Genomic DNA, 26,931 nt, shown 5'->3' with positions numbered 1-26,931 from the left:
TACGGGAATAAGTGAGTGGTGGGTTCACACCTCAGCCAACAGACATATGCTTGCTGGATGGATTTCATCCGGGGGTTATGGTCACTCAGCTGTAATCTGGGACGATACTGTATCCTGGTTGAACCATAGTTTCCTGGATGTGCCATTCGCTATGCTAAGCTTGAATCGCTACTTGATTTTGGCCCGTGTTTCTGCTTTAACTTTTGAACTCTATCTCCCGGTAGTTTCTGACCGTATATCATTTCTTCAAACTGATTAATTGTAAACGTTCTTCAGGTCTCTTGGCCTCTGTCCTCTTTTGTTGGCTGTGGGCAGTGTTCCCTGATGGCCTTCTGGGCCACATTCTCCTTTCCTCCCTGTTCTAGAACAGCAGCAGAACTACTTGCCCCTCCAACCTTCATCAGTCAGCTTCACATATATGCTGTGGCCTTGAAAACTTTTCATTTATTTCAGGCCCAATTCAGCAACAGAAGTTGTTCTCCTCAACAGGTAGCATAATATACTAAGTACGTAATATAGTATAGTACTTAGTAAGTGTTTCATGTCTGTTGACTAGACGTGGGAATGAATGACCTGTACCATAGTCGAGCTACTGACGATTTCCAGTTTTACGAACTAGACCTGCTACTCAATATAACTTTATTCTGCTGTCTGCATTCCCAGGTGTTTGTAAAAGAACACTCTATTATCCATCAGCTGTTTAAATTTATTTTTTTTAAGTTCCTAGGTTATTAATCCTCTCATAAAAAAAAAAATCTGCACAGTCACCACAGATAAAGTCACTGCAGAATCTTTACTCCTTTTGTCCAACCTGCAGCTCCCTTGTTGGGTGCGACCAGCACTGGCTTCTGCAACCCCTCAACGTCCTCATTCTGCTCTTGTGTGCCTTTGGCTGTTTCCTCGAGGTCTTTTCTTCTCGTACAGGCATGTCTTGCAAGTCTATGTTTGGCTTTATACCTTCTTGCATAATTCAAGGAATCGTAAATCACGCCAAAGCCAGGTGTCTGGGCACAACCAAAATGGGTTCTGAACCGAAACAAAGATGGTATTTGGTGCGGTCTTGTTTGTTTTGGCTAGTTTTTCCCTAATTTCTGTCTTAGACACTGTTGCCTTCTGGGGTAAAGGACATCAATGGCCATTTGTTTCTGCTGAAGCAGTCGGTTGGTCATGAACATCCTGGTCTGCATAGTTACTGTGTCCTTCATGATAGTGGCCAAGCTTCAAGCACCAGGGAAGAAAAGACTAGCTATTTACATTGAAATTCATTAAAATTAGGGGCGCCTGGGTGGCGCAGTCGGTTAAGCGTCCGACTTCAGCCAGGTCACGATCTCGCGGTCCGTGAGTTCGAGCCCCGCGTCGGGCTCTGGGCTGATGGCTCAGAGCCTGGAGCCTGTTTCCGATTCTGTGTCTCCCTCTCTCTCTGCCCCTACCCCGTTCATGCTCTGTCTCTCTCTGTCCCAAAAATAAATAAAAACGTTGAAAAAAAAATTTTTTTTAAAAAGAAATTCATTAAAATTAAATACAATTTCAATTCCTCAATCACACTACACACATTTCAAGTACTCAATAGCCATACGAGGCTATTGCTTACCATGGAGATCTAGAATATTCCCATCATCAGAGAAAGTTCTATTGGACAGCAGGGGATTAGGCCATTTTCAAACTTATCGATACAATATTGACTTTCTGTATAATCTTGTGCCAAATACTGACTATAACCTTTCAATGCACTTCAACCCTTGCCCTAGTCTGAAAACAAATCACACTCCAGTTTATTTTCCCAATCTGGCAACCCAATGTCAAGAAACGTCAGCAAAGAGAAACTTGACTCTTTTTTTTTAATGTTTATTTTTGAGAGAGAGCGAGCACATGGGGGAGGGACAGGGAGAGAGGGAGACAGAATCTGAAGCAGGCTCTGAGCTGTCAGCACAGAGCCCGACGTGGGGCCCAAACTCACAAGCCGCTAGATCATGACCTGAGCTGAAGTCGAACGCGTAACCGACTGAGCCACCCAGGTGCCCTAGAAACTTGACTTTTCTAAGTCATCTGAATAGTGAAAGATACTGCTGCACTGACGTGTGTGTGTGTGTGTGTGTGTGTGTGTGTGTGTGTGTGAAAGAGATATCTGAACCAAAGACTTAATATCATGATTCTCTCATTCTACATAAAATCCTGTTGATCAGTCCTAATATGAAATATATTCTACAGAACATAAAGAAACATGTAAACCTCCTCCTTTCACAAGACACATTCACATTAATAAAGGCCCTAGAAATTGCATGGAGAGCATCTAAGTAATAAAACAATTCAGATGGCTGAGTCCACAGCAGTGCGGAAAGCTTCAGGTTCATCTCTGAACAGGTTTTTAGAGGTCCTCACTTTTATTTTTTATTTTATTTAGTTATTTTGTTAACAAGAACTTTATTTACAAATAATACTCACTGAGTTTGTAATCATAGGTGAGATGTGCAGTTACATACATATATCTACACATATGCACATCCATATATGTGTTTATGTACATACACACACACACACACACACACACACACACAAACACTCACTGGTATTTAAACTGATCCTGTGGTGACAGAAAAAATCCTCAGTCTTCTAGATCACTTTATCTTACCAAATTAGATATTCAGGGTTGTCATCAAGACGTTACAAATACATACTCACCCAAAAAGAAGAAAAACTCAGGTCAATTGGTTGTAAAGAATATGACTTTCTATTGATTGGCCAGAGCGCCTCTGTGGAGTACAGCTAGACCAGTACAAACACCATATGGCTGCGTGCATGTCTGCATTCGTTTGCAACATGAAATCACAGTTGAAGCCAACACTAGAGATTAGAACACCTCTAGTAATGGTACGATCATGCATGAGCTGTCCAGGTCTCCTCGGACCCTTGGGAAATCACCATAGGACATTCACACACACACACACACACACACACAAGCCCCAAACCCACAGAGGCCAATCGAGATTTGTGGGATCATGTGAAGTCCAAGCAAACGTGTGTATCAAGGTACACGTGGATCCGGCAAAATGGCACCTGAACCCTTGATTAAATCCGCTTCACCCTCACAATCCGGCGATGGACGCGGGTGCCTACACTCCTGCCAATGAGATCGGAAACAGATTTTGTGGAGGAAGCCTACCGATTAGATTACGTTTAAAAGATCGAAACAGTAAGAGTGATGCAGCATCTACGTCTCGAGCAAAATGTAGCAGATCCTTAACCACCAAACTCAGAGCTCATTCTGGAGTGAGTATATGCAAAAATTCAGTAACACAGAGAGCTTGCCCCAAACGATAAAGAAGTTATGAAAGTTCCAATTAAACACAAAGAATTGAGCGCATGTGTTGTTTCTGCTTCTTTATGAGTTCCCACTAAAGTGACACGATATACGTAAAAACAGAACAAACAAAAAAAGGACAGAGAAAACTTGAGAGGAGTCAGCAGCAGATGAGGCACAGAAACAAAATTTTGGAAGCCGTTTAGTAGATGGATAAAGGGAAGTCTCCCAGGCTCATGAGAGAGCCCGAATCCTAAGTTTGCAAAGGAGGTAAGAAGTGGGATGCCAGGAGATGCAAAATTCCAGGAAGGTTCAGCAAGTGTAGACACCAGGTGTCTCGGAAGGATGCGGGGAGGGGTGGAAAAGAAAACAAGAGTGTGGCTGAGAACCTGGATTCCCGGGATCCCCACATTTCCTTCTCTACTCCTCATGACCAGAAGACCTCAGAACCCCATCATGGCAAAAGGCAGGAAGCTTACTCTCTGAAATGTGGCATCCGATAGGCTTGGGAATCTGGGTATGGGTAGCTCTCCTTGGTGCAACGGAAGATTAAGGGAAAGTCTACATACTCCCAGTGAGACATTCTCCCCTCCCCAGCTTTCTTCCTCTACTTGGCTTCCAGAACACTAGAACACTAGCAGCCAGAACTTTAGGCTCTCCCCACCCCCACAACCCCCTCCAAGCTCACCTCCAAGCAGAACACTAAAGTCTTCCTCTGAGAACATGACCAGCTGAAGAAAAAAGCCTAAAAACACTAACATTTAGGAGCAGGGCCTTCACAGTGTATCAGGCCGTTATCTGCCTGAGGGGGTGAGTGAAGAATGAAACCCAACACATGCTCCATTTACCGAGTCATGTGCAGGGAAGGGGCGGGGCATCACCTTTTTCTAATTAGCACGAAGGCACCCATCGTTCATCAACTCATAGGCTCCAGGGGATCCTTTTCCGAATTCATACGAAAGTACTATGTGGGTTTTCCTCAGCCCTATTGAGTGGTCCCCTCTAAAATGGTCAGGACTTGGCCTGATTGTCCTTCAGGGGAATGTGCCAGTCCACTTGTTCAACTGGCATTTAAGCAGTGGTCCTTTAAATATGGACAGCCAAGGGTCATCAGCTGTGAGGACACCGAGAGCAAAAAAGACTCAAACAAACAAAACAAACGCAGGAACTGAGAGGAAAAATAAATTAAACTTGAGAAGCGGTTTGTTATCCTCAGATGGGTAAGAGACGATATTGCACCTCATTTTGTAAGAAAGGACACTACGATAAAAATAAAATAGTAGAGAAAAATGCAGCAGCAGGACGGAAGGATAATATTGAAGGAGTCTTAAAAAGGAGAAAAAGGCCCCAAAGATGGAAGGCTAGGAGAAGGATGCTTTCAGAGAGGCATGGCTGAAAGGTGTATCTCCCCTGTACGTGCTCTGAGGAAGCCACTAGGTGGGGTGCCCCACCCCAACAAAGGTGCAAGCACGCAGGAGACAGGACCCAACAGAACGCAGCGGAGAGGTGACGGAAAGTTCTCAAATGACGGTGGACAACGGCAGCTCTGAGGCAGGTTGACAGAGCAACCAGTTCAGAGAGGGGAGTTCCGGAACGGAGGGCACCAAGGGAGACCGTCTCTCAGATAATTCGATAGTAAATGAACAAGTGAATGAAAATACACACGTGGAATTCGCGGATAAGGGTATCTGCTGGGGCTGGGCGGACCGAGAGAACGCCATCAGCTGCGCCAACTGGGCTATGAACTAATGACCCACGTCCTCAAAATCCCTCAATGTTCCAAGCGTCTGGAAGCCATGGAAGGCAGATTCACTGTTGTCTGGGTGGGTCGGGGAGGGACACAGAAACACTTCTTCCTTACTCTTCAGACCCCCACTAAGGACAATCGTCTCTAAACTCTTGCAGTCTCTCCCGCACCGCGCAGTCCTCCACGGTCGTGAATTTAGGCGAGGGGGGCTGTTGGGAGGCGCCCGGTGGACGGAGCCCAGTGGCTTCCTCCCTCTTGCCGGAAAACTCGAGTCTGGCCTTGCTCCTCACGGCCATACATTCCACAGGGGCAGGCCCTCCCCTGCAAGGTCGATGATTCTCCAGGACTGCCTCTGGCGGGTGGGTAGGTCCACTCAGTAGTAAAAGTCCACTTTCCGGGCACCCGGGCGGCTAGGTCGGTCAAGTGCCCCACTCTTGGTTTTGGCTCAAGTCATGATCTCCCAGTTCGTGAGCTCAAGCCCTGCATCAGGCTCTGTGCAGATGGCGTGGACCCTGCTTGGGATCCTCTCCCTCTCTCTGCCCCTCCCCCCATTCATTCTCTGTCTCTCTCTGTCTCTTTCAAAATAAATAAACATAAAAAAATTAAAAAATAGAAGTCCACTTTCACCACACACCCAGTCACATTCTCCAAATGTCTTGTAAGTAGCATTTGTATTTGCCAGACTCCTTTGTCTTCCTCTCTCAACTGGTTCCAAATTTGGGTAGAGAAAAGGTCCGTGAGTTATTGCTTTCCCAAACACCAACATCGTTATAGTTTTGTACACGTGCACTGATGGGTAGCAGTGTATTTTACCAAAGGAGCAACATGCAAAAGGAACAATTGCTCGTACGCAAAATTCAGGATTCAATGACCAATTTCGTGACAGAAGAGAGAAACGTCTACTTCCTATAACTGTTTAAGAGAAAATATGTTCATTGTGAAATACGCCAAACATACAAAAAGAATAGAAAATATTATGAAAACACTCATGAATCATCATCCAGCCTTAACAAATCGTTAACATTTTTGCCATGTTTGCTTCACATCATATATTAAAAACAAACACATAACAGATACAGCTGAAGCCCTCTGAGATCATATATTGGTTTCCTCTCTCTCTTCGAGGTAACCGTTACCCTGAAATTGGTAAATATCATTCTGTCATTCCGATGAATGGGTTTTTCCAATACTCTTTTTTTTTTAAGCTTATCCATTTATGTTGAGAGAGAGAGAGAAAGAGAGAGGGAGAGAGAGAGAGAGAGAGGGAGAGAGAGAGAGAAGCAGAAAGGGGCAGAGAGAGAAGGAAAGTCAGAGAGACACCCAAGCAGGCTCCACGCTGTCAGTGACAGAGCCTGACACTGGGCTTGAACTCACTAACCGTGACCATGACCTGAGCCAAAATCAAGAGTCGGCCCCCCAACCGACTGAGCCACTCAGACACCCCTGTTGCTCCAATATCCTTAATACACACTTATGTGTACGCCATATAGTGTTGGGTTTTTTGTTCTCACATTTTTAAGTGGCATCACACTATGTACACAATTGTGCAGCTCGCGTTTCCCGGGCAACATGACCAAAGAGAGCGATGCCCCTGGAGACTGGTAGCCTCAAGAGCAGCTGACCTGAATCTACTCCTGGATCCAAGACCTTTAACCTGTGTGACTTCCGGCAAGAGACTCAACCTCTCTGTACTCCAGCAACTTCATTCACAAGATGAGGTACTAGCTGTCCCCTCTGCGTGGGCTGATGTTAAGAGCTAATATGGACGTAGACCTCCGAGTGGTGCCTGGGACACACCAAACACCATGCGAGGACTCTCCCTCCCCCCCCCCCTCCCGCCGCGGTGACTGATTCGTCTCCATGAGGCTGATGACTAACACACTGAGCTTATTTCCATCATCTTACTTTGCATTTTCTCCTGCATTTTGCTCATCTGCTCTCTTCTCGACTTCCTTTGAACTAACGTTGCCCAAATTCCGTGTTTCTCCCCTCTGCCAGTTTAGAAGCTATCATTTTATCGAGTTATTTTTTGGTGCCGCCACAAATTTAACCACCACTGAACATGCGTATAGGCCGTCTCTTTGTTGTCGTCTAGCATTTTAGTTTCATGTTAAAAAACAGCTATTTGTTTACAGTTGACAGTTAATTACATTTACGATACGTTTACAAATACACTATTGCTTTCTTGTGTGTCCTATTTTTTCCTTTGGTCTTGCTTTTTCTTCCCGTGTAAGTCTACATCTTTAATGATTCTCATGGTGGTTGTATGTAAATAATAATAATCCTTTAGTCTTTGGGTAACTGAAAATATATTTTCTCACAAAATATGGCTTCGGCTCTGGCTGAATATCATGTCACATGTAGGAAAAGCTCTCTCATAATTAGTATGTGCCGACGACAGAATAAATGAATGGAAACAGAAGGGAGCATCAAGGCAGGGTCATCAAAGAAGCCTAATGAGATAACATATGGTTTCCAGAAATGCATGTTGGTTCACTCTCTAATAAATTGTTTCCAATGAGAATTCACTGAAAAAAAAGTTTGATGGGAAGACCGAAAATGTCTGGATTAAGTACATTACTTGGAATACACTTGTGTGAATAAGACAAAGCCCCAGCCCTCAAAACCTATGCAAAGGCAGGCAAGATAGGCAAACATAATATTACTATAAACGGATTTTAACATACAACAAAACAAACATATATACTATGTGTCGAGTTCTGGTTACACGTGGTGAAGACAACATACATGCACCTCCCTTCCATCAAAGCATGAGCTCGAAGGCTGCAAACAGGTCTGACTTTGTATCCTCATACAGTGCCTCAGACTTGTGGATGCTTGATGTTTTTGAGTCAATAATAACACTCTGGAGATTTTCTTTTAAACTGTCAAACTAAATTGCTAGGGGCGCCTGGGTGGCTCAGTTGGTTGAGCATCCGACGTCAGCTCAGATCGTGATCTCACAGTTCACGAGCATCAGGCTCGCTGCTGTCAGCGCAGGGCCCGCTTTGGATCCTCTGCCCCCCACCCCCGCTCAAAATAAATCAACATTAAAAAGAACCAAGAAATCTTAAGTTGCTTGAGAGTAACTGGACCTGCATTCAAATTCAACAAAATGAGATCAACTGTGCCGGCCTGGGCACCATTCTGTTTTTGAGAACTGTAAAGGTTAAAGAAAAGATGAGGCTGTCTTGTGGTATTTGGGTCGAACTGAGCAAATGTTTCTTGATAAATGCTCCTGAAGTCCCTGGTGCCAACACCTGGCCCAGCTAAAGGAAAGTGAAGGAAATACCACGTTACAACTGGAGAGGAACAGAGAACAGCGTCTGATTTCAGTTGTCACGATTACATGGAGGGATCGAGAGATACATCAGAAGGCAGCCCTCTTTATTAAGGGCCCTGCAAGTTAATAGGCCTTGCTAGGACGACAAAGAGAAACCCGACGGCAAAAGGATATTTGGGTGCTGAAGAGAAAGAGAAGTATGAGAAAATGGTTTACGAACTCATCTTTTGGATAAGTTGTCTATTTTAATTGGACCACAAATTATATTTATCAGAATACTTTATTTACCCACATCAGATAAGGTACACTGTAATTCTACTGAGTCCAGATAAAAGCTTTATAAGAGAGAGCAAGGACATTCGAGTTATGGAGGCGAGTCTTTGTTTCCCCAGTCAGATGTTAGCGATGCAGGTGCGCGTGACCACAAACTGCTTCACAGATCGCCACGCTACTCCATCACAGCCACATATTTCCCACCATTCTTGAATTTTGGCCACTTCACTGATTTTTGTACAACAGCACGTGCTAACTCAGGGCATTATCTTCTCCCAGAAATTCCCTTTAAAATGCCCATTCCAATGACCTGGTAATAGTTTTAATGGTTTCCCAATGGTGTGTGAAGTATTCTCATGACTAAACATCAAGTAGAATGACGTAACTACTCTTTGCTCTTGTGTAGAATTTATTTGTTCTCAGACTGAATGGCTTTAAGTTGGATAAAGAGAGGGTGACTGGGGAAAATGTTAGCTCAGCTCTTAGTGGTAGAAACAAAACCATTATCACATCCTCAGACAGGTACTGAGGTAACCCCTAAAATAAGATGAGGCAAAGCTAAGGTCAACAGAATTGTCCACTTCTCCCAAACCCAAACTCTACTTACTTAGGAGTAAATGAAGTAATCTGCTTAAGGCATCCTGCAGTGAGATTTTTAAAAAGAATCGGGTTATTAAAATCATTTTCCAAAGCCCCTTCTAAGTTTTGGACGGAGAAGAGAATGTTGTCAATTAGAATCTTAACTGATGTTTACGTCAGCCTTTACACTTATGTTAAATAGTCTGGTTTATACCTTTTCATTTTATGTACACATTGTAACACACAAGTAGTCATTATACATGATAAGCCAATAAACATTTTATAAGACTTGGAATACAGGTTTTACTTAAGTTTTCAGAGAAGATTTTAGTTATCGTATCTTTCAGGATACACGATTGGTTATATCTGAAATTGAGTCTCTGATGTGGAACGCGACACCGTATTAATGCACTGCTCTCATATAAAAAAGAAATGATCCATTTTTCTATAAACTACTTTTACAGTATTGTTTCCAATGATGGAATTCAGCCAAAGGCAAGGATTGGTTCTACTGAGGAACCAACAGAAGACAGAATTCAACAAATACTTATTAAATATTTATTATGTACAAGACATTTCCATGGATTCAGACATAGGTACAAAAACGAACAAGGCATGAGTCTTGCCTTGCAAGAAACTTAACTAACACCTGTGGAACAGATAGTACTCAAACACTCGGACAATGGTAAACACCAGAGAAAACCTAAGGAAAAGTGTTAAGTAATCACAGAAAGTCTCACAAGTTGTTTAATGATTACATCAATGGTAACCTATTGCTAAAAGAGAGTATAGAAATATCTGCATAATTGCATAAAGTTCAGTGAAAGTGGAAACAGGGAAGAACCACTCAAATTCCATGCAAAGGCACTCATAAGTGACAATATGGTAGAGAGAACACAAGTAATTAAACAAGTGATAAGGGATTGACATGGTGCTTTTTACTTACTTTTTTTTTTTAACGCTTATTTATTTATTTTTGAAAGAGAGAGACAGCACGAGCAGGAGAGGGCGGAGAGAGAAAGAGAATCCCAAGCAGGCTCTGCACTGTCAGCACAGAGCCCGATGTGGAGCCCGAACCCATGAACTGTGTGTGAGATCATGACCTGAGCCAAAATCGAGAGTAGGACATTTAACCAACTGAGCCACTCAGGTGCCCCGACATGGTGTTTTAAAAATCAAATTAAAGTAAAATGCTCTCAATAAAACTGAGTTTCCGGAGTTTTTAAAAAATCATTTATATTTGTGCTGCAAAAGTCAAAATCAATGTGACTGAATCATTTTAGAATTGTCAGAAACTCATGCCAAAAAAACAACAAATACCTTGGTCGCTCTTTGTACTTTCCAAGAATTAACACATAACTTCAATTATAACACAAATGTTATCAATTATAAGGAAAATAAGTTTATAACTTATAATTTTGGGGTATGTTTTCAAGTGAAAGCCCCAAATCAACCCCCTTATTCTTGCTTAGTATAAAATTTTGGTCCCATTCCCTGTTTGAAGTGGCTTCCCTTGGACTGGCCTGCTCCCCTGGCGTCAATCATCCCTGATTAAAAAAAGACCACCAAGTATTATTTTTGGTTGAGGATACAAAGAAAGGATACAAGGAAGTGGGGCCTTGGAGGATGAACCGGGTTTTCACAGAAAGGAGGAAATGCTTTCTAGAGAAAGAAACAGCATTGGGAAAAGATTCCGAAATGGGAAAGTGTAGCCATACCGGGAGGAAAAAACAGATTAATTTGACTTGAAAGATCAGTTGAAATCAGATAAGGCACTAATGGGCCAATTTTAGTTGGCATGCACTGGGGAACCCCTCAAAGTTTATTTGCACGGAAGAGTGATAGGTCAGTTGTGAGGATGGGTAGAAACGAGGGACGGGGAAGGTCCCTTACGAAGCTTCTATGGAAGTGCAGGCAAGAGTTCGACGACGCATGGGGTCACGAGGAGAGAATGACAAAGCGATGGGGTGACCCCGCACTGGACATAAGGGCAGGCGCAGGTTTGGTGAGGAGAGAAGACGTCGAAATTAGCTTTGCACAAGTGGAACACTCCGTGAGTAGCCTGAGCCCTGGGTCGAAGTCATGAAGGAGAAATCAGGGCTAAAAATGAAGATTTGGGGTCTTCCGCACAGAACGCCCACGAGTAAATGAAACCGCTAACAGAGACAGCACAGAAGACACAGCCTTGAGTCCTGCCTGTGTTTTAGGAGGAAGCGGAGGGGCCACCAACACAGAAGAGAGAAAGCACGATCGCAGTGGGAGAGAAAACAAGAGGCATTCGGGTCCAGAGCAGCAAGGGCAGAAGAGCCTCAGAAGGAGGCACTGACGTAAGGAGAGAAGGTTTACCTGCGACGATGAGGTCATCGAAGCGGACTTTAAGAGAACGGCTGTGTCGGAGAACTAACAAAAGAGGTTGAAATTTGCTTGCCACGTGGCCCCGCACCGGTCACCCCTCTGGATGTGGACATCCTCACGTATAAAATATGAGATGGCACACGCCTGGGGGAGGGGCCCACACCCGGCTGGCATTCCATACTACCATTACAAGAAATAATGAACAATAACATCCCTTCTCCAATGAACAAGATGTCGAGAGGTTATTAAAAGCATCGGCTGCAGAGGCGACTGATCCTGACTGACTCGGGCGGGGACCTGATAAAGAAAAACATGGAGGCAAAATGACAGATTTTCAGCATCAATCAAATCTGAGAGCTGGGTCTCTCAGTGGTAACTATATATTATTCTCGGTTCTTTTTTGGTACATGCACATCATAAGCATCCCAATGAAAAAGTATTGGTCAACTGGGACGGTAATATTTGCACAACATGAGAACAATGCGGGAGTCAAGTATGTGAAAAGTATCGTCACTTTCTTCACACGGTCAGTGCTCAGTGCACGGTTGCCGCTGTTACTTGTTACTATCGGTGTTATCACTAGACCATTCCAGGAGACAAAAATACAAGCAAGGAGGAAAGAGTAAGAATGAGTGTGCAGCGTGCACACGTACGCAGGGCAAGCGGAGGACGGCGCGCAGGGCGGAAAAGGACCTGGCTTGATTGAAACCAAGAGGGCAGGCAGCCTGGCGAATTAAAACGTTGAGTTTCTACAATTTAGAAAAAGAACGATATGAACTCAACACAGCAACTCTGGCTGATGAGAAATTCTCAGTAATGTAAGTTTTTCATCAATAAAACTGAAAAAACAGGGCCGCCTAAGTGGCTCAATTGGTTAAGCCTCCAACGCTTGGTTTGGGCTCAGGGAATGACCTCACTGTTCGTGCGTTCGAGCCCCGTGTTGGGCTCCACACAGATAGTGCTTGGGATTCTCTCTCTCCCTCTTGACCTGTCTCTCTCTCAAAATAAATAAACGTAAAATAAAAAAAGAATACCTTGAAAAACATAAACTAAAATTAAAAAACTAGAATACGTTGATGACCCCTGTGGATACATCCAAGACAAATGTGTGCAAATTGCTCACCAAGGGGAACGCACAAGAATGCTCACAGGAGCACTATCTATCACAGCACCATCTAGAAAACTACTCAAATGCCCATGAACATGAAATGGATGAAATGCGCTATGTCTATACAACGTAACATCTACACAACCTAATTCTACACAGCAGTAAGAGAAAAAAAAAAACAATTTTAACTCCACGTATCAAGAAGATAACGCTCACCAAAAAAACGGCAAGTGAAAGAACCTAAACACTAAAGAGCATCTACTGTTTGATTCCATTTACATGGAATGGAATGTAAATGGAATTCCATTTACACGGAATGCCTGTAACTGGCAAGAAAAAAATCTATGCCGCTAGGAGTCAGGCAAATGGCCGCTGGAGGGCGGGAGGGTCAGCGACGGGAAAGGAGTGTTAGCAGGGGCCATCTCAGGGCACTAGCGTGTCTCATTTCTTGGCAGGGGCACCGGCTCTATGGGTGTATGTTTGATTTGCCAAAACTCATCAAGATGTTTCCTTAATACTCGTGCATCTTCCTATACGGATATTTCAATAAAAGTGAAAACAAAAGGCAGGGGGAAAGGTGGTGCTCATGATGGCAATGTTATAAGTGAACTCCTTCCAAATCTAGGGTCCCGAGGGGGACCCTGGAAGAGAAAAGAATGACATACTTGTTGAGTCACTTGAGAATTTTAACAGTGGAAAAATATAATTCATGTGCAGAGATGGTTCACATAGCACAATTGTGTGGAATTGAGGAATTTATATATGAATTCAAAACAAGCCTCAGATGCAGAGATCCAGATGGGGACTTTATTTACTTCTATGTGAGTCCAACTGGGGAAAAAAAAAAAGTCCATCTTTGGAGATTAACCTGGAGATTAACTCCCATAAACAATAAAGTATCTGGAATGCACACAGGGGAAGATTCACTCTGGGCCCAGAAGTTTGCTGATTTTGCAACGGATGCGCAAAGGAAGAACTTTATTTAAAAAGGGTTGACTAGAAACAGCTGCACTTTGTCATCAGAATAAAAAATGCACAAGTATTCTAAGACCTCAAAAAATATAACAAACAACGTGACCTCATTAACCCTTAGAAAAGACATTTCTGCCATGGTGTCTCTCCTCGAAATCTCTTGCCATGCCCGCCTTTAGAGATGCTTCCAGAAAAGTGTAAAGGAAGCAGAACGTGAAAGAAATAATAAAGTACTTCATTCCTAGTGTGAAATCTGATTTTTCTTTCTTGAGTTTGGAGCAGGCTCACTAGGGGTGTTTTCAATTGCACAGTTAAGAGGGCTTACCTATGGGTTGAGGCATTCAAAATAGAAGCAAAACGATAGAAAAATTGAGAAAGATTTAGGGGACAGTTTGAGACATTATCCTGTCATGTCCTTTGTTCCAGTTTTCTACAAGGAACCTACTTAAGAAAACACACATGACTGCTGACTTAGGTTACTGTGTTAGGTTATAACACGCCCTGGCTGGGAAATGTTTAAGAAAAAAAGTTAACTGGCCCTTTTTTTTTTTTTTTTTAATTATTTGGACTTACTTCTCCCCAAAAGGCAGTGGCCAAATAGGGTGTCTTCCAGATTTATGACTTCATTTTGTTCCCTGTTTCCATAAACAATATTGAGAGTCTCTCTAATGGGGTGACACATTCCGTGGCCGCCAGAAAACATAAGCTCTAAACCATCGTGAACATAAACTACAGTTTGAAGGGATTTAGAAACTGTTTCTACAAAGACTAAGCGAGGTGGACAGTTGATAAATTAACCAGCTCATTCAGCCAAGAGCAACTCCAGTTTTTGAGAGGGGGGGGGAGAAAAGACCTTCAGATTAGCTGTTGTATTCTCTGCATAATTGTGTGAGTCTACGTGGTCCTTTGTGGAGATATAGCTCAGATGTCTTCTTGTTGAATAGTAACACTAACTTGGAGTGAACAGATTGTATAGTTCACAAAATGCTTTCACACAGAGTACTCACATATAATAGTACGTATTGGAAATACTAAGATTTGGGGGTGGGAAGGATTGTATCGTTTAAGAACAAAGGAGAATTCAGAAGATCCTGGCTTATATTCTAATGTCACAGGACTCTGGAGACCATGGGTCCAAATTCATCACGCTTCAAAGCAGAAAACAGAATGCAGAGATCTGGAATGAGAACACTTCCATGGAATACAAAGATTCCTGGGTCGGTGTCTTCCTTCTGGAGCCTTCCAGTCACTAGAGTGTAAGCTCCAAGGAGTAAGGATGCGGTTTCCCTGCTACGTTTTCCTTGACATCTAGTGCATCAAATGGAACCACGGTAGTTACTCGGTAATGTGTTGAATGAGTTAACTTCTGTAAATATCTAACTTGCTTTTGTAACATGGACATATCTGATGCTTTCTTGAGTCTGACTTCAGGTTCATAACTTCAGGGCCAATGTAACGTGTGTAAAAGTTACATCATTCAAAATATTGATGAAGGCACATCTGTATTTACTTTTGAACACTCCATCAAGCTATACGGTAACGCATCAAGCATTCGTGATCGAATTTTTCAATATTCACATTCATTTATTCTATCAGCAGATTTGTAACCACCGTTCATGAACAAAATACTGTGTTGTCACTTTAATAATACAAGCCTCCGGGTGCCTGGGTGGCTCAGTCGGTTAAGCATCTGACTTCAGCTCAGGTCGTGATCTCGCCATCCATGAGTTCGAGCTCTGTTTTGGGCTCTGTGCTGACAGCTCGGAGACTGGAGCCTGCTTCAGATTCCGTGTCCCTCTCTCTGTCTGCCCCTCCCCTACTCACACTCTGTCTCACTCTGTCTCTCAAAAATGAATACATGTTTAAAAAGTTAAAAAGAAATAATACAAGCCTCAAACTAACAAAGATGAGTTAATTTGGATACCACTGCCACCACAATGTCAATATAATTTCAACTATAAAATTTATATTGTGATAAGAAATATTTCAAGTAATCATCTGCTTTTCAAATATAATAGTTTTTCCCATTTTGGGAAGTCTTACTTTATTAACATGCCCTTCCCACTGAAAGATGTCGTTTTCAAAAATGCCTGGGGAATAACTATGCTGGTTATGCTATCATGGCTCCTGGAAACTTACAAGATCACCTATTTCTCCAAAAGTCAAAGACATGCATGTCATAAGCTATTAACGGCAATTGTATTCGGGGTCAGAGTGGTGAAAATTTCTAAAACAAAGCATCCACTACCTCACTATCGCACATGTCACTGTAAACTATTACATTTTTTCAACAAATACGTAAGAACTAAGACATCCAGACAGTTGTGCTGTTTCACAAGTGATGCTGTTATACCAGAGCTGTTACCGTTATTCTAAACATGGTGAGGAGTTCCCTTCTGGAATTGCTTTTCTTAGGGAACGCAGCTCATTCTTCTGAATATCTGCAAGGACAGCAAATCTTTTTCCTTTGACAGTGGAAAATAGTTTGAGAAGAGTCACAAATTGTTCAGGCCATGGTTAGAGAAGTAGGTGTGTACCTAAAAGAATGTGTGATTACAACAGCGATGTGAAGAATTTTTCCAGGGTGGCCCCAAATTCCCAAACCCATTTTTATGTAGTTGCAAAAAAAATATTTTGTTCTAGTTTATTTAAGAGAGTGGACAATAATTTTATCTTTTCAAAAAAACTCTCCAAAAATTTCAAGAGAATATTTTGAGAACTGTATAATAAGTAGAAATTTCCAGAGGAATTCTCTCAAGAATACACATTTTCTTTTCTCTACACATAGATTTTTATGCCTGTTTTCCGTCAACTGCATTTTTTTCTTCTTACCTTTTGACCCCCTTCACCCATGTCTGTCACCACCCCACAACCTCCTGCCTCTGGCAGCCACTAATCTGATCTATGTATCTATGAGCTTGCCTTTTTTTTTTTTTAAGATTCACATATAAGTTTATATAGTATTTGCCTTTCTCTGTCTGACTTAGCTCACTTTGTATAATATTCTCAAGTTTCAACTATGTTGTCGTAAATGTCAAGATCTCATTCTTTTTAATGGCTGAGTAATATTCCATTGTGTATGTATGTTTTATATATATGTGTATATACATCTATATACATATATACATATATATACTTATATACATATATATATATACATACACACATATATATATATATATATACACGTACATCTTCTTGATCCATCCGTCAATGGATACTTGGATTGTTTCCATATATATATATATATAAATATGCAAATAATATATATAAGTAATACATAAATATATAAACAATATACATATATATTAATATACATAACATAAATAATATATATAAATAATACTGCAATCAACATAGGGATGCAAATATATTTTTGAATTAGTGGTTTCATTTTCTTTGGAAAAATACTCAGGAGTAGAATTGTTGCATCATATGATAATTCTATTTTTAATTTTTTGAGGGCCCTCCATACTGTTCTCTGGAGCCCAAATTTACTTTCTCAGCAACAGCGTACAAGGGTCCCCTTTTCTCCACATCCCCACTAATACTTGTTATTTCCTGTCTTTTTGATAATAGCCGTTCTGACAGGTGTTCGGTGAATATCTCCTTGTGATTTTGATTTGCATTTCCTTGCTGATTCACGATGTCCAGCAGCTTTTCATGTACGCCTTCTCTGGAAAAATATCTAGATCTTCCGCCCGTTTTTATTTACTTTATTTTGTATTTTGCATTTTTATTTTAGAGATAGAGGGCTCACACACACAAACAGGGGCAAGGGGCAGACGGAATCTTAAGCAGACTCCGCGCTCGGCACGGAGCCTGACGTGGGGCTTGAGCCCACAACCCTGGGATCATGACCTGAGCAGAAATTAGAGTCAGACACTCAACCAAATGAGCCACCCAGACGCCCCTAGATCTTCTGCCCGTTTTTAAACTGAATTGTTTTATGTTGCTGTTGAGTTGTACAAGTGCATCATATACTTTGGATATCAACCCCTTATCGGACCCATGGCTTGCAGGTACCTTCTCCCATTCCGTGGGCTGCCTTTTCGTTTTGGTGATGGTTTCCTTTGCTGTGCAGAAGGTTTTCAGTGTGAGCTAGCCCCACCTGCTGATTTTTGCTTCTGTTGCTTTTGCTTTTGGGTGTCAGATTCAAAACCTCATCACCAAGATCTCTGTCAAGGAGCTCACCTCTTATGTTTTCTTCTAGGAGTTTTATGGCTTCAGGTCTTATGTTCAAGTCTTTAATCTATCCTGAATTAATTTTGTGTGGACAGTGTAAGATAGGGGTCTAGTTTCATTCTTGTGCATGTGGCTGTCCAGTCTTTCCCAGCACCATTTATTAAAAAACTGTCTTTCCCCACTGTATGTTCTTGGTTCCTTTGCCATAAATGAATTGAGCATATACTGTGAGTTCATTTCTGGGTACTCTATTCTGTTCCGTTGATCTATATGTCTGGTTTTATGCCAGGACCATATGGTTTTAATTACTATAGCTTTGTAACATAGTTCAAAATCAGGGGGTTGTCCCCCACGACAAGGCTGCTGCCTGAAAACTGCATCACGAGCATCTCTATTACACGGAAAGGAAATACTTACACTTTGTGAGCAGTTTCAGAATGCAATATACATCAATCCGTAAACTGAATTCTCTAAGAGTTTTCCAAATTGCAATGAGAAGTTTAAGACTTTTTAAAAACAAGGCTGCTCCAATAACAACTGAGTGGAACAGTGTGTCTTCTTCGCTCACACATCTTCACTCTTTTTCCTCATGATGTAATTCACTTGCTCCATGTTGATTTTTGGCGGATTCTTGCTTTTCTCAATGAAAACAGATACTTGGCCATGATCTGAAGTTAAATGCTGAAACAAGATGAAACATATCCTCCAATTTCTACATACCCTGTTCCTATTACTATGTAGTACGTTATGCAAATGACCCAATGTGTCTGACACATTCAACCCCTTTGGCCCTTGACAAGTAGCAACAAAATAAGAAGCACATGAACCTTCGAGACCGTTCCAAGAATTAGACTTGAGAACATATTGTACTACAGTACACAGGAAACCAAGGCAGGAAAATTATGTCTGTAAAAGAAAGAATTCTAACCTTCTTAAGCTTCAGAAGCCAACTGACCCTGACAACAGCTCCTTCGTTAGCCTTAAAATTTATGTCTGTATTCTGGTCAAATCTGGGCTTGGGTCACGTTGACCCCTGAGGCAAGGAGAAATATTCTTGTGCCACTCTCAGTCAACATGGGGAACTAACAAGGACTTCCTGCCTATGATGTTTATTTGAAGATTCTTCATGAAGGAGAAAGCCTCACCCAACAATGGAGCAGGGGCAGGGGGTAAGGGGGAGTCAGGGTATTACATGGAACCCTCCACAGCCAGCTCCAAGGACGTGATGAGGCTTTTCTGAGAGCAGGGGGGCCAAAGAGCAGGGAGACACCTTTGCATTTTGCTTGGGGGACCAGTCATGTGACCGTCGGAGTCTCCTTCCACTGAGTTTCTGCTTAATTACAAGGCTTGTTTAAAGATAGATAGATCCCTGTGATATAAACATTCAAGGTCACAGTGAAGGGAGAGCTAGCACATCGGACTGATGCCGACCCCCTTGACTGGCCCCCCTCCCCCACCCAAGTCCTTAAACCTAGTGTCTTGGAATCAGCTCCCACCACCTAAGCGTGAGGCTGAACTTGAGCGCCACCATCCTGAGCTGTGGTGAGAAGAGAAGAAAGCCCACGGGGCCAAGCGTGTGACCGGGGACGAGGAGTCTGGATCTCTGCCTTTGTTCCTGCTGTAGACTCAGCACTCTTGGGAAAATATGCTTTTCTTTGCTTTCATTTCTTCATCTGAAATGACGACAGGCACCTCTTCCAGACAGGGTGACAGTCACAATCCCAGCCCAAACTTTCTTCTGTCAAACTCGGTGTGACCCCAATGACCTCACGGTGAGGCTTGAACACTGGGGCTGGAAAGGTTAAACGATTCATTTGCCAAATTCACTTGCTAGGAAGAGATGGGACGATTCCAGGCAGCATAAATCAGCTGCGCATTTAGAACCTATTATCAGGAGCACCAGACAGCCCTGCAGGACGGTGTGCAAACCTCGAGCGATGTCAAAGCTGTAAGCCTGCCCGGCTGCCAGAGGCCCGAACGTGATAATAGATGCTAAAATTATTGCTGAAGAAGCATATTTGATTACGAAGGGAGCCGAGAGCAGTAAAGCCCTTGGAAGGCTTCCCTCTGAGTTTTACAAGAAATAAGATAAAGCAGCGTCTCCAACCGTAATCACAAAATATAATAAACATGCTCTGGGCGCTCACAGGACTCACAAGTATCTCTCCCTTGAGTGATAGAAAACCATCCTTTTCCTCGTGCACAACATACACAACAGTGAAGACAGCTGCCCCCAAATCTAGGCAAGGTCTAGCTGGTGACACAGACAATACCCCAGGAGGAGTGTTCCCTGACTGTGCTTTTAAAGAGGTGGACTTATTTCCATTGACCCCAACCCCTTGCCTCTCCCTTTGTCCTCATGTGTCAGATACAATCCTTTGCTCAATATTTCCAGCCTAACTTATGCTCCCTGATGACCCAGTGTGGCTGCCAGAGGTCCCCCACCCTCACCCCTCTGCCTCCTGCGCCTCCTGCACTCCCCTCCTGCACCCCCTCGGTCATTCCCCCTGGGGTCTCTCTCTTCTCACTTGCCAAGTGGACAACTGATTACAAGAAAAATCTGGATGACCAAAAAGCACGTGTCTGCCCTACCGTAAAAGTTTTGCTTCTGAATGGATAAAGTTATGGATGATAAGGGCACCCAGGTGGCTCAGTCAGTTAAGCCTCCGAGTCTCGGTTTTGGCTCAGGTCATGATCTCGTGGTTCATGGGATCGAGCCCCAAGTCCGGCTCTGCACTGACAGCATGGAGCCTGCTTGGGATTCTCTCTCCCTCTCTCTTTGCCCCTCCCCGCTTGTGCTTTCTCTCTCTCGAAAATACATAAACATTTTTTTACAAAGTTATGGCTGTTAATAAAATGATTATTCAGATGTTATCCTCAAAGTATTTGTTTTCTGTTAAGTCTGAAAAATTCAAGGCACACCCATGTGCGGCCGGACAGCCTGGATGATGGGAACCCTCGTGCAGGCTCGGTCACTTACAAGCTCTGCGACCTTGGGCAAGTTACCTAACTTCTCTGTACTTCAGCTGCATCGTGCAAACAGGGACAATACTGTTAGGACAGAGGCTAGTTTGAATTGGTTAATACACTTCCAACATTTTGGAGAGGGCCTGGTTAATGGCGAGTGCTATTTAAATGTTAGCTATTCTTGTTTCTCCTTTCTCTTTTTCAGTCAGAGAAATAGGGTTTCTCTATATCCTTCTGTTTGTCTCATTAGAAAGTTCCCGATGGATCAAGAAGGGCAAACAGCTACATGTGTTTGTCCCGTGGGGCTGGTCTGTGTCGGGGACAAATGCACTGTGGTGCACTCTCCTGCGTTTCATTTCTTCCCACCTCCAACTTCCACCAGTGCGAAGGATGACAATTTGCCTGTCTTCTCCCCCGCTTACCCCTACTCTTCAGCCCTCTCCTCATGTGCCCCTCTTATTCTCATAACACCTTGGAGAAAAGTTTGGCGAATTTGGGGTCGGGCAATACCTGGGGCTATTGGGCTATCCCACTAAAGGTTCTGACTTTCCAGAACCATCTCCAGGGTACCTCTGCATTCGGACAATCCAAACGTGACTTCAATTTAAAATGTCAAGCACAGCCCAGAGATGACAAGTCTGAGAAGAGGAGGATGTTCGGCATTGCCTGATTCCGAAATAACCAACAGCCCGGGCGCCTGAGTCACGTATAGCCCGCTCTAGGAGACTCCGTAAGTGCACTGAGATGGAATGGTGACTTCCAGTCTTTCACGACTGAGGTGGGAAAGACGGTGTCGCGAAGAATGCTCTTATATAGAAGACAGAGTTTTCTTTTTTGTTTCTTTTAATAAAAGTTTGAAAGATGGTATGCTGCCTGTGTTGGACGATATAGAAAGCAGAATGAACCTTCCGCTCCGATGACCCAGGCATCCCCAGAATGATCCCATTTGGCGGTGGTTTGAGAATGACGGTAACCCTGAGGGTGCGTTACCCTGGACGCCTCTGCTGTGTGGGTCCCCACCATCGGCAGCCGGTCCGATAACGTCCCCTGGGTCGCAGCACCGCCTGGAGAAGCCCAGGGCGCAGCGGCAGCCTCTCCCCTGGACTCGCTGCTTCCCAAGGCCACAATCTCCCCAACGCCATCTGTATTTTCAATGGGATAAATCACTAAGGAGTTCCCCGTGTCTTCTCCTGAACTTTTTATCTTCACTGTTCTAGAATACTGACCCCAAACTGAAAGAAACACAGAAAGACTTTAGTAAAAAGGAGAAAGTAATGTCAACACAGACTGAACAGCACAGTTCATCGTTATACAGCTCTTGTGTTAAAGAGCTGACAGTCAAGTTCCCAGCAAGTTCATTCTGTCGAAAGATACCATTCTGTGTCAGTTTCTGCCGTGATACATCTCTCTATATCTATCTCTAATTAGAAACAGTGTGAGACTTGCTGTTTCAGGGGAAAATATCCAAATGCATGCACTCTGATTAGTTGGAAATTTTAAGTAAAAACATTTTCTTTATCGGCAGCACTAATGAACAATAAAAGTTAACTAAGATAGTCATTCCAAGGTATTTCAAGAATTTGAATCACCTGTTCTTTCATTCAGTAAGTAATCATTATATAAAAAATTATGTATGTGCTCATGTGAAATGAAGTGTCCTAAATTTGTAGGTGGTATTGAGAAAAAAAATACATGTCTGGCATATACAATACTGCTGAAAAGTAATTATTCAGAATGTAAAACATATTCAATATTTACATATTTTAATGGCAGGAGAATTCTGCAATTACTTGCACACTGAGAATGAAAACAAAAATCCAAACCTACCTAATTCTCTAACTATTGTAAGTATATTTGACTGCCTGTGGCCTATTAACATTAACAGATAAAATTCTATATTCACTTTCTATATTTATCTTATTGTAAAGTCATTTGTAAATGCAAAAGAGTATTCTGGCACTGTCGCTTATTCAGAATGCTTTAAATTATTATAAAAAGGAAAAAAAATGCCTCGCTGGTCTTTTCATCTACTTGAACCAAAAATGAAAATTACAAAATTCTAAAATAAATAATGGTGACTTTACAAGCGCTGAATGGTTGAAATAGAGACAGAGCTCACTGATTTATGTTGAGCACAATTAAGTAAGAGAATTGAGCTGTACCCTTTGTGCTAATTGCAAATAGACATTGTGTTTTTTTACTTTCATATAAGAAACAATGAATAAGTCAATGAACACTACCACTGAAAAAAAATTTTCTGATAATGATATTGGTTAAAAATAGCCAATTATTGGCTTCATGTTAGGGATAAATAGAAATGTCGCAACCTAATCCATGATTCAGAAAACTTATATCATATGTCAATGATTAAACAAGAAATTATCCAGGCAAGAAATGTTCAAAATCTTTCTTAACTAGCCATAAACTTATTAGCAGGCAGGCTAAATACAATTTCTGCATAATAAATGTTAGAAAATCCAACAGTGTCACTTCAAAGGCAACAAGAGCTTTCAAATCCTAAAGTGATTTCTTGCCAAGAAACCAAAACGATGCTTAGACAACAGACTGCCCCATGGGAACGACAAGGAAAGAATTATGGGTGGATTCTGGTGTGCCAACAACGGACATCCAACACACGCTGGGCTAAATTGATGGCATGTGTCTGTGAGCACTGGTGTGCCGGGGATGAAAGGTGGGGGGCACGTGAACTTTTCCATCATTATTCTGAAGCCATGGTCCTAAAGGGGTATCAACCCCTGGAGACAGTCTCCAGAGATGTTACGCCCGTAGTTCAAGACTTCCTTCTCCTATTTACTTCTAAATCCTTTTCTCTTCTCACATTGATTTGCCATAGCACTAACTTAAAGAAAACCCTCCCGCCCGATCCAAGGTCACTGAGCTCCAAGGGGAAGTACACGGGAAAGTGTTTCCATGTGCCTGTCCTGGCATCTGTGCGTTCGTCCTGGTTTGCTAGCGGGAACTTTATGAATTTGGAGAGCACGCTTCTCTTCAAAGAATTAGTGGGGTCTTACAAAACTTACTAACAGGCACATCCTTGCAACATGCTAAGTGAAACGACTGTGGATGAAAAAGATTTTCTCTGGGTTCAACTAAATACATTTCCAAAATATCAGCATTTTGAAACTTCAAAGCAATTTTGGCTTTCCCAATAATGGGTGAGATGTAAGTAACTGTCTATGAAGGGACAAACCCTTTTCTCTGTAAAACAAAACAAAACAAAAAAGCTATCTCCTTCAAAGGCCTAATTAAGTTCCTAGATCATTTCCAAGTAAATTGCTCTGAGTTTCCTAGAACTACTTAGATGATCAGTTCTTGACTTAGCAAAACCGTAAGGATGTAAAGACTCTTTCAAACTTGCAGAGAAAGCAATTGGGATTATTTATAAGAGACAAAACAGGTAAATCCTTCACCGTCCCTACATCCTCAGTGAGTAATGATCATAATGTTCACAATTACGATCATTCTCAGATGAGAATGAGCGAGCTTCATTAAACACATTATTACAAATGAAAATAATTCCTGGGAATAGCAGTTTTGCCATACTGCTGTAACAAATTGCCACACACATAGTGGCTTAAAATAACACAACTATATTATCTCACGGAAGCCTGAAATAGGTCTTAGGGAGCTAACAGCATGGTGTCCACGAGGCTGTGTTTGAGCCTCTGGAGGCTCGAGGGGAGGATCTGCTCCTTGCCTGTCCCGGCTGCCGGACGGCCCATGGCCTTTGACTGGCAGCCGCTTTCACCTCCAGAACCAGAAAGCGCATCGTTCTGAACCCTGCTCTCTCCATCACATTTCACCTGCTTGCCCTGCTCCCATGGTTCTACTAGACTTGCAAACCCGTGGGTCATTTGTTGGGTACAAGAAGCACGTAAATAGTAAGGAGCAGCGTGGTGGAGTGGTTAGGGCCTGGCCCCTGGATTCGGCCTAACTGGGTTCCAATGCCAGCTCGCTCGTTAACTGAGTCATTGGGCAATTTTCTCATCTTTAAACGGGACCTACTTCGTCAAGTTGTTTCAAGAACCAACTTACTTCGCCACGTGTGAAACACTATCATATCCAAAACATAATATTGAAAAAAATGAACTGGATTATCTTTTCTTAGTAAACACACTTAGATCTTTTTTTTTCCAAGGCTGCAGATCGGAGGAACGGTTCCCATGGTTTGGAATTTTTGCTCCTGTTGAAACTACGGAATCCTCTGAGAGCCCCCTGGTCAGGACACCAGGTTCACCAGCAGGGATTTGCAATGTTAGTCCAGTTTTCAAATAACCCAAACAACCGCCATACTCTTTGGCGGTCACCCAAGAAACCAGGCATTGTGACCACGAATATGATCGTGAAAATTTAACAGAAAAGCCGAATCGGAGGGTGAGGTTCCTTGTCTTTCTTAAATGCCTTTGATTTAACGTGTCCCCAAATCTCTTCAGACAGATCGTGTTGGCTCACGGCATCCTTCCGTTGAACACAGAAGAGTGGCTGGTGAGGAAGGAAAGCCTCTGAGGCCTGACAAACAAACACACTGGGAGATGTGTGTTTCACACAGCACCTGCCTCGGCTGTACTATTATTCTTCTCCGCTGTGCTGTCTGGAAGGGCCGAGACTGGATTTCAACACATGACGTACAATACGTGTTGCTCGAGATATAAACACTTAGTGGACATTAAACGTGACATCAGTTTTCTTCCCCCCGAATAATTAAGCAGTGTGTTTCATTAGGAGTTTTAAAAACTCCTTCTGGCTGAGCTACCAGGGACAATGCTTTATTTAGTCAGCGGCCAAGACTCTGGGTACCTGTCTCCAAGCATCCAAGCGCGATGACGTAACCACGTAACCACCTCTGCGGGCAGTCAAGAGGCGCTGAGACCACCACTGTGGGAGAAGCTTTCCAGATCGCCACACTGAAGAGGCAGCATCACCAGAACCACCCCTATATTTGCTAATTTAATAGACAGACTAGGAGGGGCCTGGGTGGCTCAGTGGGTAGGACGTCCAACTTCAGCTCAGGTCATGATCTCACGGTTCGTGGTTTCGAGGCCCGCGTCGGGCTCTGTGCTGACAGCTCGGAGCCTGGAGCCTGCTTCGGATCCTGTGTCTCTGTCTCTCTGCCCGCCTCCTCCCCCCTGCCCCCCCAGCTCATGCTCTGTCTCTCTCTCTCAAAAATAAATATTTAAAAAGATAGACTTGGGGCGCCTGAGTGGCGCAGTCGGTTAAGCGTCCGACTTCAGCCAGGTCACGATCTCGCGGTCCGTGAGTTCGAGCCCCGCGTCAGGCTTTGGGCTGATGGCTCGGAGCCTGGAGCCTGTTTCCGATTCTGTGTCTCCCTCTCTCTCTGCCCCTCCCCCCTTCATGCTCTGTCTCTCTCTGTCCCAAAAATAAATAAACGTTGAAAAAAAAAATTAAAAAAAAAAAAAAAAGATAGACTCAGTGAATTCTTAAAATTTACGTAGGTGCACCTCACGAGGTAACTAGCTATGTTACACTTTCACATTATTACAGATATATCCCTACCTATTTCTGAGGAGAGATATACTTTTAAAAGTCCACACACTCAAAGGCCAACAATTCATAGTAGGATTCTCTTGACACACACGGAGTGTTGAGCATTCCATGAAGCCCAGGAATGAGCAAACGAAGGCACGTATATCGTTGGACAACAGCATCAATACGCACTGAGGTATGCTTGTTCGGAACCACTAGGAAGGGGAGCGGACTGCTACATGTGAATGTTCGGCAGGGCATCTGGCCTAGTGTCATTTCACACTTAGGGGACTGAGGCTGGTGGACTGCGTCCCACGTGAAAACTGCTGAATGCTCCCATGCACACGGGACCACGGAGCAACCTGGGGCTCTCGCCACGCACCTGCTGCCCTCTGCTATCTCATCTCCTAAAACTCAGTCCCTCGTATGTCAAAAAACAAAAAACAGAAAACAAAACCAAACACCAAAAAACAAGCAAACGAGGAAGCCAAAAAACAAAATGCACTGCCCATGCCTGTAAAAATAAATTGGCAACATATCCAATTTGCTTATGATTCTAAATGTGCTTCATAATACAAGATAAAAAGGGGGAAAGTTGAAAAATCATTCTTGTTTTGAAGCGCTAAACAGAAGGGAATGAATGAGTAGTGTAGGACAGA

The 26,931-nt window shown here is 42.9% G+C and overlaps 1 protein-coding gene across 8 annotated transcripts in view; it reads right to left on the bottom strand.

Annotated features, from left to right (window-relative positions):
• RNLS (renalase, FAD dependent amine oxidase) overlaps positions 1–26,931 on the bottom strand; it is a 293,352-nt gene that overhangs the window by 236,198 nt on the left and 30,223 nt on the right. The window contains exons 5-6 of one of the 8 annotated variants that reach the window (XR_003973011.1): positions 21,278–21,999; positions 15,583–16,152 (exon numbers count right to left, since the gene is read on the bottom strand). The exons of the other annotated variants lie outside the window; for them this stretch is intronic. The gene's annotated coding sequence lies outside the window, so the exon portion shown is untranslated. Of the gene's footprint in view, positions 1–15,582; positions 16,153–21,277; positions 22,000–26,931 lie in introns of those variants that run through there. 8 annotated transcript variants of the gene reach the window in all.

Source organism: Lynx canadensis, chromosome D2 (genome assembly GCF_007474595.2).
Source record: "Lynx canadensis isolate LIC74 chromosome D2, mLynCan4.pri.v2, whole genome shotgun sequence".
Taxonomy (NCBI): Eukaryota; Metazoa; Chordata; class Mammalia; order Carnivora; family Felidae; genus Lynx; species Lynx canadensis.
The sequence above is the reverse complement of the archived record's forward strand: the minus strand, read 5'-3'. Positions and strand labels throughout refer to the sequence as shown.